Source organism: Carassius auratus, chromosome 5 (genome assembly GCF_003368295.1).
Source record: "Carassius auratus strain Wakin chromosome 5, ASM336829v1, whole genome shotgun sequence".
Taxonomy (NCBI): Eukaryota; Metazoa; Chordata; class Actinopteri; order Cypriniformes; family Cyprinidae; genus Carassius; species Carassius auratus.
The window spans coordinates 5,314,637-5,334,114 of NC_039247.1; the positions used below are offsets into that span (position 1 = coordinate 5,314,637).

Genomic DNA, 19,478 nt, shown 5'->3' on the forward strand with positions numbered 1-19,478 from the left:
GCACCATGACAGGGTTTTATGTGAACTTAATTTTAATTTTTGTTGTTGGTTTAGAAAAATCTCAAACCCTTGACTACAAAAAAAAGTTTTGATTAGCCAAGTATTCAAAACACACGTTTTGTAGAAACATTAAGACAAAAATGCAATCAATCTATAGAATAATATTCAGATTTATTTTTAGTTTTTTAGCAATTACAACTAAAAGCAAATAATTACATTCTGTAAGCAATTTCAGGAAAAAGTATGTTTAATTATATATACATATATACACACACACACACACACACACACACACACTTCTCATTAGTGTGAAAATCAGTAAGCAATTTCAGGAAAAATTATGCTTAATTATATATACACACACACATACATACATACACACTCACACTCACACACTTCTCATTAGTGTGAAATTCAGTTCATACCCTCTTGAGACCCTGTGGCCTCATATGAGGACATTATATTTTTGTGAATTTCTCTGAGTCTGTTCATGCCACAGTTTTAGATCTGGATGTCCTGTACAGAGCACATTCAGGGCTTTTCAGAGATACCAAATGATTGGATGTTTCACATGACCACTCCCTCTCCTTGGTCATCAAAATGTCTGAAATTAATTTAGTGACACTCTTATAGAAATATGATAATATTTCTATAATATATTGTAGTTATCATTTAAATCTGTCTAATTTTTAAATTCTGTGTCATAAATCAACATCTCAGAAATATGTTATGGGGTTTCAAATCAAAATATGACTTTCCGTTACTAAACAGGACATTGATTTCATACATGTCCTCAGATGAGGATACCGGGACTAAACGCATGCTTATGACGCATTTTTGGAGACATAACAAATGAATAGAGAAAGAAATTATATTTCAATATTCTATGAAATATTATATATTATTATGAAAATCTTGACAATTATTACACTTCTTTTTTCATTACATTTTGCCCCAAAAACACATTTATATGCAAATTAGATTTAGTTTATAGATACATTGTATATAATTAGAAAACCCATTAATGGTAATTTTACACACATTTTGCAGAAAGAAAAATGTTATACTGAATTATTCTGTTATACCATAGTTGAGAATCATCTTTATACAAAGTTTGGTAAAAAAAAAAAAAAAAATCTTGAACATTAAAAATTTATTGGTGATTTAAAAAAATCTATTGTTTTTGCCTATGCATTTTCATTCATGTCTTTTCATTTTTTTTTTAGAAATTGAGTCCCGATGTCCTCTGCCGAGGACATAACATAACTTTATAAATGAAATGCATGAATGCAGAGCACAAGGCTGCACTGGGAAATCCTGTGTGCGATGCATGACATGCAATGTGCATCTGTGCTTGCAAAGTGAATGAAACTGCTTTGCAGCATTTCACATCATGATAGACCCACTGTCCTCACATGAGGACATCTTTTTTCTGGGAAAACTACTTCCTGTACAAAAACAAATTTTAGGTATTATACTTATTAGGTCCTACATATCCCAAATAGCAAGAAAAATTATAAAATGCACAACAGGCAATCTCTCGGGTTTCAGGAGGTTAATTAAAGCACAAGCCCTAAGCTAAAATAATAACCTTACAGTTCAAAGACTATAATAAATATAGTCTTTGAACTGTAAGGTTATCACAGCCACTGGACAATTTCAGTGATTATCATGAAAATGCCTGTAGTAATATCAGTGTTGATACAGTAGATGGCAGCATTTTCTAAAAAAAGGAAAAAAAAAAACAGAAAACACCCGCTGATGGAGAATGTGAGTTAGTTTGGTTGCGAGTGGCTTATTTGACCATCATTAGAGGCAGTTCTCAAGATCTCTATTTCCATTTCGTCAAACGGGTTTATTTAATAATAATCACTTTATCATATGTATCGTTTCAACTAAACGTTCAAATAGAACTGATGACGTTGTTGTTGTCTGATTCTCAAGAAAAAGATAGCGCCAACATCCGGGCCTTCGCGCTGTTTACCTGAACCACGTGTTATGGCTTTGAGGACTGTTGCGCGCTACCGTGCGCTTTGGCACGTGTCTTTGCTGTGAACGCGCATTATCGAAAACAAGCGATATGTTGTGTGCGCGGGCTCGAGTTTGTCTGGAGAGCGGAGCTTGAGGCTATCACTCTCGGCAGCTGATTGGTTTGACACAAACTATACTCGACCTGATTGGTTTTCATGTCTGCGGAAGAGAATTTCGTCATAACAAACCTATATATTCGCAAACACGTTCAACAGAAATGTTCAAAAACAAACGGATGGCGTTAAAACATATAAAACAATGTGGTGTCTTTTAAATGATAAAATCTATCCAGGCAGTCAATGGGAGTATAAATACATAAATAATAAAAAAAAATTTTTATCTTAATAAAAATATTTTATTTAATTAGTCGTATTATTATTGTCGCGTATTATGCTAAATGTACTAATAGCAACCTGAATTTCACAGGCTTACTGCGTATAACGTTACTCCTTGAATTAAAAAAATCAAGATATTAAATGAACCACATTAGTTAACATAAAAAGTATTTATTATTGTTATTAGCCTAGGTATTTTTTTCCTTTACATTTTATTAAATCTCCCTGGCTTTTTAATGCATATTGTTGTATATAGTTGTTTATTGAATTTGAGTGGACTACAAATTGCCTAAACTGCTTCTTTATAAATTAATGTGATCGTTTTATTTTTGGATAACCAGTATTTATTTTTCGAAATATTTTCATTGCATTCATGCAGCTGCAGAAATGCATTCCGTAAAATTCCCACGCATTTGTGAATGAAGACAGGACAGAAGTAGCTAAATGTTGGTGAGCGTGGAGCGCACACTAATAGACCCACGCCTCGTACGCAACCGCATCACAGTCTCATTCAAAAAAAAAAAAAAAAAAGAAGAGAGGAGAAGACTGTCACAGCGGAAGAACTATGAACAGTAGACTCTGAACAACAACAACAACAGCAGCATCTTGGACCGTCGTGACACATGCGGGCACAGCAGCGCTTCTGAATGAGAAACCCTGCAGTGGGGAGAACAGCTGATCCACGTCCTCCCAAAAGGTATTGCATTGTGCATCATTCAATATTTGGCTTGTTTTCTTTTCAGATTTGATGATATTTTTCAATGCATAACACCCAGTGTATGAGTTGCTTTAAGAGCACTGCATCCTAAGTGCCTCAGCGAAGGTCACATTGGTGTGCTGTTTTTAATTTATTCAGCAAGCAGTAAGTTAAAACACGACGCCTTCAAACACAACAGTCTTTATTTTTTATTTTATTATGTGAGCTGGGTAATAATTTGCTTGTGTTCGTGGGAAAAGCTTTTACTGTGGGTTACCATGCTGCGGAGTTATAAAATGGGACGCAGAATGAAAACATATGACATCATCGGGACAGGCTTCCTTATCTAGCCGAAGACTTCACAAATTCACTTTTGAAAACTATTGACCAATATTTATCACCGTCGGACCACTGTGTCGGTTCAATGGGTAATTATTTATTTATATGTGAACTGTCAACATATATGATGTCAGTGACATTCATGTCAATGTAGACTAAGGAAGTTTTAACGTTCTGCAATGCATCTGGCGTTATAGTTACGCACAATTACTAAAACACTGGGCTGGTTCTTTTGTGACCATTTATTTAAGGCAGTCTCTTCACTTATTATTTATAAGGCGTAGCAGATGCTCTCTGACGCATAGAGATGGGGTTATTTCTTTAGTGCTGTCAGGCTGTGAAACCTACCCCTACATGAACCTCAAACCATTTATTAAGCAGTATTGCTCTAAAATGACTTGATGTGTTGTCATGATTTGCATGTGGCCTTTGTGGGTGTATTATTATTATGGAAAAAGGAACCAGTGACATTATTTGGCTGAAAGTAGCTAGGATTCTAATAACTGCATATTACAATGCAAGGCATTCAACTAACAACTACTAAATTGATTATTTTACTACTCACTTTAAAAAAAAAAATCTAAAACATTTCCGTCCTTTTTGATTCGTTGTTCTTCATCCATGTAGCTCTTGTAGGGGACATAATGCAAAACACCAATCAGATGAAGTCATCATCTTAACCTATATAATCGTTAAATTACATTGTATTTATTTACACATCCGGGATTATTTTCACTTGGCTGATAGCCCCGCCCCTGCAAACCATCAATTGGATACTCCACACGCCAGTAAGGCGACGCCCCGCCCACTCACAAAGCAGCAAGTCTATCACAAAAACACAAAGAGTGCAACCAAGACTAGAGAAATGTACAGCCTAACCGACACACACAACTGACAAATAGTCATAGTCTGAGGTCTCAGACGGAATCTGCACCTAGACACGACAACCGAAACCAAAAAAAATATCACAAAGTATGCTCTGAGAAAAAAAAAGCTTCAGCTTCCCTATAGAAAATCTATGCCAAACTTTGAAGTGAGATCCTGTTCAGGTGGTAAGTTGACACTCTACGTTCATTTGAAGCTAAAAGATACTCATATATTTGCCATGTGAAAGCATGATTATTGTTAAAAAGCTTGTTAGTAAATTGAAAAACTCAAAACCATTCCTTTCTGTCAGTGGAGAAAAAATGTGGAGCCGGATGCATGCACGCGATTTATAAATGTTAATTACACGGAATAAAACTCAAATATGGCATTTTGATTGCATGAATCATACAATGTAACATTGATATTGGTGTTTGGAAATGTAGTCTCCGTTTCATTTAGCGCTTCCTGGTTTTGTCACAAAACACGAGTCTTTGTTTTGTATCCACATCGGGCACAGAGTTTCTTTGTTGTTTTCTCTAAAGATTTCGCTGACAACAATCAGTTTGCACCTTTTATAACTGGTAGCCTATTGTTGGAGCGCGGAATTGCTTTTATGAACATCTTGCTTAAGTTGTTTGTCCCTTTGCAGCAAAGTAAAACAAAAGAGATGCATTAATGCTTAAATTGCACTGAATATGTGACATGCTTATTGCTATTTTATAAGTGATTAGTAGCTTAACGTGGCTATTCGAGCTCTTAAACGGCTAGATTTGTTATAGCTATTATTGTTTTTCTTAAGCCATTATTAGCCTTATCCTCTCCTCTGAGGTTAACACGCGCTCATGAACCCCCTGTGTTTGACTGCGGTCAAGCCAGCCGCGGTTTGAAAGTACACGGTCAAGCCAGCCGCACTTTTTTTTTGTTTGTGCGTCTAATCGTGCACTGACGGTACGGGTGCAGGGAGCGGTCAAAATAGATGTAAAGAAGCTGTCGTAACGGCGTTTCCTTTATACTTTTTCTGATATTTTCAATAGTTCACGGGTGCCCACCCCCTCCCAAAAAAAAAATAAATGAAATAAAATCTGCATAAAACGTCATTTAACCCATAAAAAGAACTTAAAGGGACATCAGAATATTTATGTATTGCTATTTCATGTCATGATATAAATAATGCATTTTTTTAAATGACTTGAACATTGAATTAATGTTTCTGAATACATTATTTTTGTACATTAACATTTTTATTTTACATTAATATACATAATTTATCAATGTGTGTGTATATATATATATATATACATATATATATATATATATATATATATATATATATATATATATATATATATATATATATATATATATGTGTGTCTGTGTGTATATAATATATATATATATATTATATATATATATATATATATATATATATATTATATATATTTTATATATATATATTTATATATATATATTTTATATATACATTTTATAAATATATATTTTAAATATATATATATATATATATATATATATATATATATATATATATATATGTGTGTGTGTGTGTGTATAATATATATATATATATAATATATATATATTTATATATATATATTATATATATATATATATATTATATATTATATATATATGTTATATATACATTTTATAAATATACATTTTATATATATATATATATATATATATATATATATATATATATATATATATCAACATTGATACAATATGTAATGCGTATGTGTGTGTTGTTTGTGTGTGTATACCTTTCAACTAATAGTGATCCTGACTATTGCTGTATTTTTTTTTTCAAGTTAAAACTATTATAAAATTTTTGTACAATTTAAAGGCAAATCACTCCAAAAGTCAATGTGCATTTTCACTCTTTTCTCATAAAAAGCACTAACTCATAAAATGCTTTCCTTAAAAGGTTTGCTCCTTTTTCCAATTGATAACTTTTAACAGTGACCCAGAATATTACTGAATTAATTTTTTAAGTTATTTTACTGTATAGCGTTGGAGAAAATTAATGGCAAAATAACTCCAGAAAAGTGCATTTTAGCACCTGCACCGTTACCCATTTTCATACACTCATAAAAATCTTTGCTTCATGGGTTTGCTCTTTCTTTCTGTGGATTCCTATTCACAGTCACTCTTACCATTGATATATTAATTTTCAAATATTTCTACTGTATAGTTTTGGAGAAAACTAAAGCCAAATTCAACTCCAAGAATCTAATCACATAAGCTTTTTAACACCATGTCCCATTTTCAAACATTTACAAAAATCTTTGCTTTATAGGTTTGCTCATTCTTTCACTTGATTCCTATTCACAGTCACTCTGACCATTACTGTGTTAATTTTCAATTATTTTTACTGTATAGTTTTGGAAAAAATCATTGGCAAAATCATGCCTAATCAAAGTTTATTCTATCTGTTGCACCATTACCCATTTTCAAACATTTACAAAAATCTTTGCTCTATAGGTTTGCTCGTTCTTTCAGTTTATTTCTGTTCACAGTCAATCTGATCATTACTGTATTAAGTTTCAAATATTTCTACTGTATAGTTTTGGAAAAAACTAAAGCCAAAATCAACTCCAAGCATCTAAGTGCATAAGCACTTTACATCATGTCCCATTTTCAAGCACTCATAAAAATCTTTGCTTTATAGGTTTGCTTGTTTTATCAGTTTATTTCTGTTTACAGTCAGTCTGACCATTACTGTATCAAGTTTCAAATATTTCTACTGTATAGTTTTGGAGAAAACTAAAGCCAAAATCAACCCCAAGCATCTAAGTGCATAAGCACTTAACATCACGTCCCAATTTCAAGCACTCATAAAAATCTTTGCTTTATAGGTTTGCTCGTTCTTTCTGTTTATTTCTGTTTACAGACAATCTGACCATTACTGTATTAAGTTTCAAATATTTCTACTGTATAGTTTTGGAGAAAACTAAAGCCAAAGTCAACCCCAAGCATCTAAGTGCATAAGCACTTAACATCATGTCCCAATTTTGAGCACTCATAAAAATCTTTGCTTTATAGGTTTGCTCGTTCTTTCAAATTATTTCTGTTTACAGTCAATCTATCCATTACTGTATTAAGTTTCAAATATTTCTACTGTATAGTTTTGGAGAAAACCAAAGCCAAAATCAACCCCAAGCATCTAAGTGCATCAGCACTTTACATCATTTCCTATAATCAAATACTCATAAAAATCTTGGCTTTATAGGTTTGCTCGTTCTTTCAGTTTATTTCTGTTAACAGTCAATCTGACCATTACTGTATTACGTTTCAAATATTTCTACTGTATAGTTTTGGAGAAAAATAAAGCCAAAATCAACTCCAAGAATCTAATCACATAAGCTTTTTAACATCATGTCTCATTTTCAAACATTTACAAAAATCTTTGCTTTATAGGTTTGCTCATTCTTTCACTTGATTCCTATTCACAGTCACTCTGACCATTACTGCGTTAATTTTCAATTATTTTTACTGTATAGTTTTGGAAAAAATCATTGGCAAAATCATGCCTAATCAAAGTTTATTCTATCTGTTGCACCATTACCCATTTTCAAACACTCATAAAAAATCTTTGCTCTATAGGTTTGCTCGTTCTTTCAGTTTATTTCTGTTCACAGTCAGGCTGATCATTATTGTATTAAGTTTCAAATATTTCTACTGTATAGTTTTGGAGAAAACTAAAGCCAAAATCAACTCCAAGCATCTAAGTGCATAAGCACTATACATCATGTCCCATTTTCAAGCACTCATAAAAATCTTTGCTCTATAGGTTTGCTCGTTCTTTCAGCTTATTTCTGTTTACAGTCAATCTGACCATTACTGTATTCATTTTTAAATAATTCTACTGTATAGTTTTGGAGAAAACTAAAGACAAAATCAACCCCAAGCATCTAAGTGCATAAGCACTTTACATCATTTCCTATTATCAAACACTCATAAAAATCTTGGCTTTATAGGTTTGCTCGTTCTTTCAGTTTATTTCTGTTAACAGTCAATCTGACCATTACTGTATTACGTTTCAAATATTTCTACTGTATAGTTTTGGAGAAAAATAAAGCCAAAATCAACCCCAAGCATCTAAGTGCATAAGCACTTTGCATCATGTGCCATTTTCAAGCACTCATAAAAATCTTTGCTTTATAGGTTTGCTCGTTCTTTCAGTTGATTTCTGTTTACAGTCAATCTGACCATTACTGTATCAAGTTTCAAATATTTCTACTGTATAGTTTTGGAGATAACTGAATCCAAAATCAACCCCAAGCATCTAAGTGCATAAGCACTTAACATCATGTCCCAACTTTGAGCACTCATAAAAATCTTTGCTTTATAGGTTTGCTTGTTTTTTCAGTTTATTTCTGTTTACAGTCAATCTGACCATTACTGTATTCATTTTTAAATAATTCTACTGTATAGTTTTGGAGAAAACTAAAGACAAAATCAACCCCAAGCATCGAAGTGCATAAGCACTTTACATCATGTGCCATTTTCAAGCACTCATAAAAATCTTTGTTTTATAGGTTTGCTCGTTCTTTCTGTTTATTTCTGTTTACAGTCAATCTGACCATTACTGTATGAAGTTTCAAATATTTCTACTGTATAGTTTTGGAGAAAACTAAAACCAAATTCACCCCAAACATCTACAGTAAGTACATAAACACTTATCCAGTTCCTTTTCAGGAACTCGAGCTGCGTCGTAGCGCTTTGGGGAAAGTCCCTGACGAGACCTACTCTGAATGTCGTGTGCAATCTTGTCCAATGGACGGGCGTGGCGTGGCGTCACGGAGCGGGGTGACGTAGCGACCAGGAAGCTATATAAGCACGTGCCGTGCAGCTGGCTTCAGCTTCGAGTAGGGAAGCAAGCGCCGGCAGGGGTGCCGGGAGTATGGCTCTGTGACGCAGCGTCTCGTTCCTTCAAGGAACTAGGGTTACATACGTAACCTTGAGGCGTTCCTTTTCAGGAACTCGAGCTGCGTCGAAGCGCTTTGGGGAACGATGTGCCCACGCTGCCAGACTACCAAATCCCTGCCTAGTGTGTATCCGTAGAGCACAGCTAAGGCGAGAGAACAGAAGAGCCCGGAGCGGCTCGCATATCAAGATCGTAGAATCTGACAAATGTAGAGGACGTGGACCACCCCGCAGCATTGCAGATGTCCAAGAGGGACACACCTGCTAAGAAGGCCTTGGAAGCCGCCATACCCCGAGTAGAGTGAGCCTTGGCCCCCAAAGGAGGGGGAAGACCAGAGGACTCATAAGAGACGTTGATAGCCTCGACTATCCAACGACTAAGGGTCTGCTTGGTGGCAGGAGAACCCTTGTTAGTAGGACCGTAGCAAACAAGCAATTGGTCGGATTTTCTCCACAGGGCAGCTCTGTGGACGTATGCGTGCTCGCACTGGACACATACAGTTTAGCTTCTCTTGGTCTGGCTCCCGAAAGGGAGGAGGACAAAAGGCCTGCAGTACGATAGGTTGTGGTGTTACAGAGGGAACCTTTGGAACATAACCCGCTCGAGGGTATAAGAATGCTTTGGCCATACCAGGGGCAAAGTCTAGATAAGTAGGGGCCACCGAGAGGGCCTGGAGATCTCCAACTCTTTTTAGTGAGGTGATTGCCAGTAACAGGGCAGTTTTAAGTGTCAGATGTCAATCTGAGATATCTTGTATTGGCTTGAATGGAGCTTTACAGAGAGCCTCTAGAACCACAACCAAATCCCAGGGGGGAACACGGGACCGTACTGGAGGTCTTAGCCTCAGCGCACCGCGGAGGAAACGTGTAACTAGGGGGTGTCTACCCACTGACTGATCATTGAAAGGGACATGGAAAGCAGCTATGGCCGCCACGTACACCTTTAAGGTGGAGTGGGATAACCCCGCAGAGAGCCTAGCTTGTAAAAACTCCAGAACTGTACCAACTGGGCAGTTAACAGGGTCAAGGTGGCGATCTCTGCACCATGAAGTGAAAAGTTTCCACTTCAGGGCGTACAATTTCCTCGTAGAGGGAGCTCTGGACTGGAGGAGGGTCTCAACAACCTCGGTTGAGAGACCAGCTGCTAACAGTTGTGCCCCCTCAGGGGCCACACCCACAGCTTGAACACCTCCGGGCGAGGGTGAATTATCGTGCCCTGCGCCTGTGAGAGTAGGTCTTTCCTGATCGGTATCTCCCACGGAGAGCCATCGAGGAGTGAGACTAGATCTGAGAACCATATTCGGCCCGGCCAGAACGGGGCTACTAATAGAAGACGGACCCCGTCCAGGCGTACTCTCGCCAGAACTCCCGGGAGCAGAGTGATAGGGGGAAATGCGTACAGACGAAGCCTCGGCCAGGTCTGTACCATAGCGTCCAGTCCCAGAGGAGCTGGATGAACTAGAGAGAACCAGAGGGGACATTGCGATGTCTCTTGAGTCGCAAAGAGGTCCACCTGAGCTTTGCCAAACACTCTCCATATCTGCTTCACCACCTCGGGGTGAAGCATCCATTCCCCGGGCCTCTGCCCCTGCCTCGACAGTATGTCTGCTCCCACATTCAATCTCCCAGGAATATACACTGCTCTGATCGAGAGGAGTTTGCCCTGGGACCAGAGAAGGATCTGGTATGCCAGCTTGTACAAGGGGCGTGAGCGCAGACCCCCCTGGTGATTGATATAAGAGACCACTGATGTGTTGTCGGTGCGCACCAACACATGGTGACCTCTCAGGTCTGGGAGGAAATATTTTAATGCTCGATAGACTGCTAACATCTCTAGGCAATTGATGTGCCATGTCAGATGGCGACCACTCCACAGACCGCGGGCAGGGTGGCCACTCATGACCTCACCCCAACCGGTGAGGGACGTGTCTGTCGCTAGTGTTACACGGCGACGAAGAGATCCCAGCACCGGGCCCTGATTCAAGAACCAAGGTTTCTTCCACATGTCTAAGGCACGAAGGCATCGGCGCGTGACCTTGATAACTCGAAGTGGATTTCCCCTCGGGGGAAAAGCCCTTGGACTTGAGCCACCACTGTAGGGGTTTCATGTGCAGCAGGCCAAAAGGTATCACGTTGGACGCAGCTGCCATCAGCCCTAACAATCTCTGGAATTGTTTGACAGTGAGTGACTGGCCTTCTTTGACTCTCTCGACTGATGTGAGGATCGACTCGTTCCGAGCAGGAGACAGACGTGCCTGCATCGTGGTCAAATCCCACACTACGCCTAGATAGGTGGTTCTCTGAACTGGAGAAAGTACACTCTTCTTGGCATTTAGTCTCAAACCCAGCTCCCCCATGTGTGTGAGAACGACATCTCGATGTCGAACCGCCATCTGCTCTGATTGAGCTAGGATCAACCAATCGTCGATATAATTTAGAATGCGGATGCCCTGCATACGGAGGGATACCAGAGCCGCATCTACACATTTCGTGAACGTGCGGGGTGAGAGTGCAAGGCAGAAGGGAAGTACTCGATATTGATAAGCTTTGCCCCCGAAAGCGAACCTCAGAAACTTCCTGTGTTGTGGAAGGATGGATATGTGGAAGTATGCGTCTTTGAGATCTATTGTGACAAACCAGTCCTCGGATCTGATTTGAGCTACAACCTGCTTGACAGTGAGCATTTTGAACTTCAGCAGTTCAGGTGACGTAAGTCTATGATCGGACGCAACCCCCCATCCTTCTTTGGAACTATGAAATACCGGCTGTAAAATCTGGATTCCCTGTCTAGAGGAGGGACCACCTCGATGGCCTCCTTCCTTAATAGGATATTCACTTCTTGTTCCATAACCAGAGCCTGCCGGGGGCCGACCACAGTCGGTGTAACCCCGTTGAACTTCGGTGGTGGATGACCGAACTGAATGCAATAGCCTTTTTCTATTGTACGCAGGACCCAATGAGATACATTTGGCAGTAGCTTCCACGCTGCTAAATAATCTACTAAGGCAATCAGTCTCTCAAGACTGACCTCTGGTGTAAGAGGCCCCCGAAGGGGCGGCGAGCATCCCAGCTCCGCTGCGCTCACGGGCGGAAATAACTGGGAGTAGTGCTCGCTGGAGTCCGCTGCGCCCTGAAACTCTGGCAGGGTTGGCAGACCGACCTCCTGAGGGCACTGAGGTGGACCGCGCTCTACCCCAGTAGGGGCTAACCTCTGGACCCTGGCGTCAGGATCTTTTCGTCGAGGACTTCCGGGCCTCGATGACTGTTCTTAAATCTGGCCTTTACTTTGGAAGTCCCCGACTCAGGGCATCGCTGAGGCCCTCGGTCCCGTCGTGGGGGAACCCGAGCGGCGACACTCTGTTTTTGCGCTTCCCGGTATGAGGAGCTGGTATGTGGCGTGGTGATCTCCCAGATGCACCACGAGAGCGACGAGGGAGGAAATTCTGGAATGCCGCCGCCTGTTTGCGTGCCTCCTGGAACCTGTCGACGACAGTGTTGACTGTGTCGACTGTGTCGCCAAACAGGCCCGAGGCTTGAAGCGGGGCGTCCAGAAGGCAGACCCTGTCTCTTTCTTTTATCTCCGACAGGGTCAGCCACAAATGCCTCTCCGCGGCCACTAAGGCTGCCATAGACCGTCCAATCGTGCGAGCGGTCTCTTTAGTGGAGCGGAGGGAGAGATCAGCGGTCTTTCTGAGTTCTTCAATATCTTCAGACTTAATCCCCTCTCCCTCATCGACATCTCCCAGCAGGTCGGCCTGATAAGCTTGTAGGACTGCCATAGTATGAAGGCAAGCCCCAGCCTGACCTGCTGCCACATAACCCTTGCCCACAAGCGATGATGTAACTCGCAGCGGCTTAGTGGGCAACCCCGGAGCCTTTAGGGACGATACCGAGCCGGGTGACAGATAGCCCGCGAGCGTCTGTTCGGCCCGCGAGCGTCTGTTCGACCCGTGGCATCGTTCTATAACCGTGCTCTCCCAGCCCCATCACGTTGCCATAGTATAGTGAATCGGGGCCAAAGAGGCGGGTAGAATATGGGTGCTTCCACGATCTCGATAACTCGTCATGGAGATCGGAAAAAAACGGTAGACTCCGGCGTGGAGGTGGTTGCCTCGGCCGCAGAAAGCGTTCATCTAGCTTGCTTTTCTGCGGCTCAGTATGTTTTTCTGCAGGCCATTCGATTTTTAATTTATCGCGAGGAACGCTGGTGAAGGCTCCCTCCTCGAAGAGAGCCCTCGGGGATCGAAGCGTCCGCATTGGCAATCGCTCGCAATGCGGACAGTCGGCCCCCTCGAGAGCCGACTCAACATGCTTTGGTCCCAGGCAAGACACGCACAGACTGTGTGTATCCCCGCTCGTAATGTAGCGAGGGCAGGGAGGAACAAACAATCTGTAATGTGGCTTGGAATCACCCTTTATATGTTTGGTCTTTTGCTTTGCTTTAGGCATATTGAGCTGTTTAGCGATGTTTTAATGGCTAGGGACAGACAACAATAAATAGGACCAACGGGACAGACTTTTGACATGCACACACAGAGCGCTTGCTGAAGCTGAAGCCAGCTGCACGGCACGTGCTTATATAGCTTCCTGGTCGCTACGTCACCCCGCTCCGTGACGCCACGCCCGTCCATTGGACAAGATTGCACACGATATTCAGAGTAGGTCTCGTCAGGGACTTTCCCCAAAGCGCTAAGACGCAGCTCGAGTTCCTGAAAAGGAACTGGATAAGTGTTTATGTACTTACTGTAGATGTTTGGGGTGAATTTGGTTTTAGTTTTCTCCAAAACTATACAGTAGAAATATTTGAAACGTAATACAGTAATGGACAGATTGACTGTAAACAGAAATAAACTGAAAGAACGAGCAAACCTATAAAGCAAAGATTTTTATGAGTGTTTGAAAATAGGAAATTATGTAAAGTGCGTATGCACTTAGATGCTTGGGGTTGATTTTGGCTTTAGTTTTCTCCAAAACTATACAGTAGAAATCTTTGAAACCTAATACAGTAATGGTCAGATTGACTGTAAACAGAAATAAACAGAAAGAACGAGCAAACCTATAAAGCAAAGATTTTTATGAGTGCTTGAAAATGGGACATGATGCAAAGTGCTTATGCACTTAGATGCTTGGGGTTGATTTTGGCTTTAGTTTTCTCCAAAACTATACAGTAGAAATATTTGAAACCTAATACAGTAATGGTCAGATTGACTGTAAACAGAAATAAACTGAAAGAACGAGCAAACCTATAAAGCAAAGATTTTTATGAGTGTTTGATAATAGGAAATGATGTAAAGTGCTTATGCACTTAGATGCTTGGGGTTGATTTTGGCTTTGGTTTTCTCCAAAACTATACTGTAGAAATATTTGAAACTTAATAAAGTAATGGACAGATTGACTGTAAACAGAAATAATTTGAAAGAACGAGCAAAACTATAAAGCAAAGATTTTTATGAGTGCTCAAAATTGAGACATGATGTTAAGTGCTTATGCACTTAGATGCTTGGGGTTGACTTTGGCATTAGTTTTCTCCAAAACTATACAGTAGAAATATTTGAAACTTGATACAGTAATGGTCAGATTGACTTTTAACAGAAATAAACAGAAAGAACGAGCAAACCTATAAAGCAAAGGTTTTTATGAGTGCTTGAAAATGGGACATGATGTAAAGTGCTTATGCACTTCGATGCTTGGGGTTGATTTTGTCTTTAGTTTTCTCCAAAACTATACAGTAGAAATCTTTGAAACCTAATACAGTAATGGTCAGATTGACTGTAAACAGAAATAAACAGAAAGAACGAGCAAACCTATAAAACAAAGATTTTTATGAGTGCTTGAAAATGGGACATGATGCAAAGTGCTTATGCACTTAGATGCTTGGGGTTGATTTTGGCTTTAGTTTTCTCCAAAACTATACAGTAGAAATATTTGAAACGTAATAAAGTAATGGTCAGATTGACTGTAAACAGAAATAAACTGAAAGAACGAGCAAACCTATAAAGCAAAGATTTTTATGAGTGTTTGATAATAGGAAATGATGTAAAGTGCTTATGCACTTAGATGCTTGGGGTTGATTTTGGCTTTGGTTTTCTCCAAAACTATACAGTAGAAATATTTGAAACTTAATACAGTAATGGACAGATTGACTGTAAACAGAAATAATTTGAAAGAACGAGCAAACCTATAAAGCAAAGATTTTTATGAGTGCTCAAAATTGGGACATGATGTTAAGTGCTTATGCACTTAGATGCTTGGGGTTGATTTTGGCTTTAGTTTTCTCCAAAACTATACAGTAGAAATATTTGAAACTTAATACAGTAATGGTCAGATTGTCTGTAAACAGAAATAAACAGAAAGAACGAGCAAACCTATAAAGCAAAGATTTTTATGAGTGCTTGAAATTGGGACGTGATGTTAAGTGCTTATGCACTTAGATGCTTGGGGTTGATTTTGGCTTTAGTTTTCTCCAAAACTATACAGTAGAAATATTTGAAACTTGATACAGTAATGGTCAGATTGACTGTAAACAGAAATAAACTGAAAGAACGAGCAAACCTATAAAGCAAAGGTTTTTATGAGTGCTTGAAAATGGGACATGATGTAAAGTGCTTATGCACTTCGATGCTTGGGGTTGATTTTGCCTTTAGTTTTCTCCAAAACTATACAGTAGAATTATTTAAAAATGAATACAGTAATGGTCAGATTGACTGTAAACAGACATAAACTGAAAGAACGAGCAAACCTATAAAGCAAAGATTTTTATGAGTGCTTGAAAATGGGACATGATGTAAAGTGCTTATGCACTTAGATGCTTGGAGTTGATTTTGGCTTTAGTTTTCTCCAAAACTATACAGTAGAAATCTTTGAAACCTAATACAGTAATGGTCAGATTGACTGTAAACAGAAATAAACAGAAAGAACGAGCAAACCTATAAAACAAAGATTTTTATGAGTGCTTGAAAATGGGACATGATGCAAAGTGCTTATGCACTTAGATGCTTGGGGTTGATTTTGGCTTCAGTTTTCTCCAAAACTATACAGTAGAAATATTTGGAACCTAATACAGTAATGGTAAGATTGACTGTAAACAGAAATAAACTGAAATAGTGAGCAAACCTATAAAGCAAAGATTTTTATGAGTGCTTGAAAATGACACATGATGTAAAGTGCTTATGCACTTAGATGCTTGGGGTTGATTTTGGCTTCAGTTTTCTCCAAAACTATACAGTAGAAATATTTGAAACGTAATACAGTAATGGTCAGATTGACTGTAAACAGAAATAAACTGAAAGAGTGAGCAAACCTATAAAGCAAAGATTTTTATGAGTGCTTGAAAATGGCACATGATGTAAAGTGCTTATGCACTTAGATGCTTGGGGTTGATTTTGGCTTTAGTTTTCTCCAAAACTATACAGTAGAAATATTTGAAACGTAATACAGTAATGGACAGATTGACTGTAAACAGAAATAAACTGAAAGAACGAGCAAACCTATAAAGCAAAGATTTTTATGAGTGTTTGAAAATAGGAAATTATGTAAAGTGCGTATGCACTTAGATGCTTGGGGTTGATTTTGGCTTTAGTTTTCTCCAAAACTATACAGTAGAAATATTTGAAACCTAATACAGTAATGGTCAGATTGACTGTAAACAGAAATAAACTGAAAGAGTGAGCAAACCTATAAAGCAAAGGTTTTTATGAGTGCTTGAAAATGGGACATGATGTAAAGTGCTTATGCACTTCGATGCTTGGGGTTGATTTTGCCTTTAGTTTTCTCCAAAACTATACAGTAGAATTATTTAAAAATGAATACAGTAATGGTCAGATTGACTGTAAACAGACATAAACTGAAAGAACGAGCAAACCTATAAAGCAAAGATTTTTATGAGTGGTTGAAAATGGGACATGATGTAAAGTGCTTATGCACTTAGATGCTTGGAGTTGATTTTGGCTTTAGTTTTCTCCAAAACTATACAGTAGAAATCTTTGAAACCTAATACAGTAATGGTCAGATTGACTGTAAACAGAAATAAACAGAAAGAACGAGCAAACCTATAAAACAAAGATTTTTATGAGTGCTTGAAAATGGGACATGATGCAAAGTGCTTATGCACTTAGATGCTTGGGGTTGATTTTGGCTTCAGTTTTCTCCAAAACTATACAGTAGAAATATTTGGAACCTAATACAGTAATGGTAAGATTGACTGTAAACAGAAATAAACTGAAAGAGTGAGCAAACCTATAAAGCAAAGATTTTTATGAGTGCTTGAAAATGACACATGATGTAAAGTGCTTATGCACTTAGATGCTTGGGGTTGATTTTGGCTTCAGTTTTCTCCAAAACTATACAGTAGAAATATTTGAAACGTAATACAGTAATGGTCAGATTGACTGTAAACAGAAATAAACTGAAAGAGTGAGCAAACCTATAAAGCAAAGATTTTTATGAGTGCTTGAAAATGGCACATGATGTAAAGTGCTTATGCACTTAGATGCTTGGGGTTGATTTTGGCTTTAGTTTTCTCCAAAACTATACAGTAGAAATATTTGAAACGTAATACAGTAATGGACAGATTGACTGTAAACAGAAATAAACTGAAAGAACGAGCAAACCTATAAAGCAAAGATTTTTATGAGTGTTTGAAAATAGGAAATTATGTAAAGTGCGTATGCACTTAGATGCTTGGGGTTGATTTTGGCTTTAGTTTTCTCCAAAACTATACAGTAGAAATCTTTGAAACCTAATACAGTAATGGTCAGATTGACTGTAAACAGAAATAAACAGAAAGAACGAGCAAACCTATAAAGCAAAGATTTTTATGAGTGGTTGAAAATGGGACATGATGCAAAGTGCTTATGCACTTAGATGCTTGGGGTTGATTTTGGCTTTAGTTTTCTCCAAAACTATACAGTAGAAATATTTGAAACCTAATACAGTAATGGTCAGATTGACTGTAAACAGAAATAAACTGAAAGAACGAGCAAACCTATAAAGCAAAGATTTTTCTGAGTGTTTGATAGTAGGAAATGATGTAAAGTGCTTATGCACTTAGATGCTTGGGGTTGATTTTGGCTTTGGTTTTCTCCAAAACTATACAGTAGAAATATTTGAAACTTAATAAAGTAATGGACAGATTGACTGTAAACAGAAATAATTTGAAAGAACGAGCAAACCTATAAAGCAAAGATTTTTATGAGTGCTCAAAATTGGGACATGATGTTAAGTGCTTATGCACTTAGATGCTTGGGGTTGACTTTGGCTTTAGTTTTCTCCAAAACTATACAGTAGAAATATTTGAAACTTAATACAGTAATGGTCAGATTGTCTGTAAACAGAAATAAACAGAAAGAACGAGCAAACCTATAAAGCAAAGATTTTTATGAGTGCTTGAAATTGGGACGTGATGTTAAGTGCTTATGCACTTAGATGCTTGGGGTTGATTTTGGCTTTAGTTTTCTCCAAAACTATACAGTAGAATTATTTAAAAATGAATACAGTAATGGTCAGATTGACTGTAAACAGAAATAAACTGATAAAACAAGCAAACCTATAAAGCAAAGATTTTTATGAGTGCTTGAAAATGGGACATGATGTAAAGTGCTTATGCACTTAGATGCTTGGAGTTGATTTTGGCTTTAGTTTTCTCCAAAACTATACAGTAGAAATATTTGAAACTTAATACAGTAATGATCAGATTGACTGTGAACAGAAATAAACTGAAAGAACGAGCAAACCTATAGAGCAAAGATTTTTTATGAGTGTTTGAAAATGGGTAATGGTGCAACAGATAGAATAAACTTTGATTAGGCATGATTTTGCCAATGATTTTTTCCAAAACTATACAGTAAAAATAATTTAAAATTAACGCAGTAATGGTCAGAGTGACTGTGAATAGGAATCAAGTGAAAGAATGAGCAAACCTATAAAGCAAAGATTTTTGTAAATGTTTGAAAATGGGACATGGTGTTAAAAAGCTTATGTGATTAGATTCTTGGAGTTGAATTTTGCTTTAGTTTTCTCCAAAACTATACAGTAGAAATATTTGAAAATTAATATATCAATGGTAAGAGTGACTGTGAATAGGAATCCACTGAAAGAAAGAGCAAACCCATGAAGCAAAGATTTTTATGAGTGTATGAAAATGGGTAACGGTGCAGGTGCTAAAATGCACTTTTCTGGAGTTATTTTGCCATTAATTTTCTCCAACGCTATACAGTAAAATAACTTAAAAAATTAATTCAGTAATATTCTGGGTCACTGTTAAA

General features: G+C 38.0%; 1 protein-coding gene across 2 annotated transcripts in view; it reads left to right on the plus strand.

The window, feature by feature from the left end:
- Window positions 1-2,809: 2,809 nt before the first annotated feature.
- The window catches only part of LOC113072032 (protein yippee-like 1), a 41,040-nt gene continuing 24,371 nt past the window's right edge, over window positions 2,810-19,478 (plus strand). Inside the window, exon 1 of one of the 2 annotated variants that reach the window (XM_026245206.1) lies at window positions 2,810-3,063. The gene's annotated coding sequence lies outside the window, so the exon portion shown is untranslated. Of the gene's footprint in view, window positions 3,064-4,202; window positions 4,455-19,478 lie in introns of those variants that run through there. The other variant, XM_026245205.1, reaches the window with a different exon arrangement.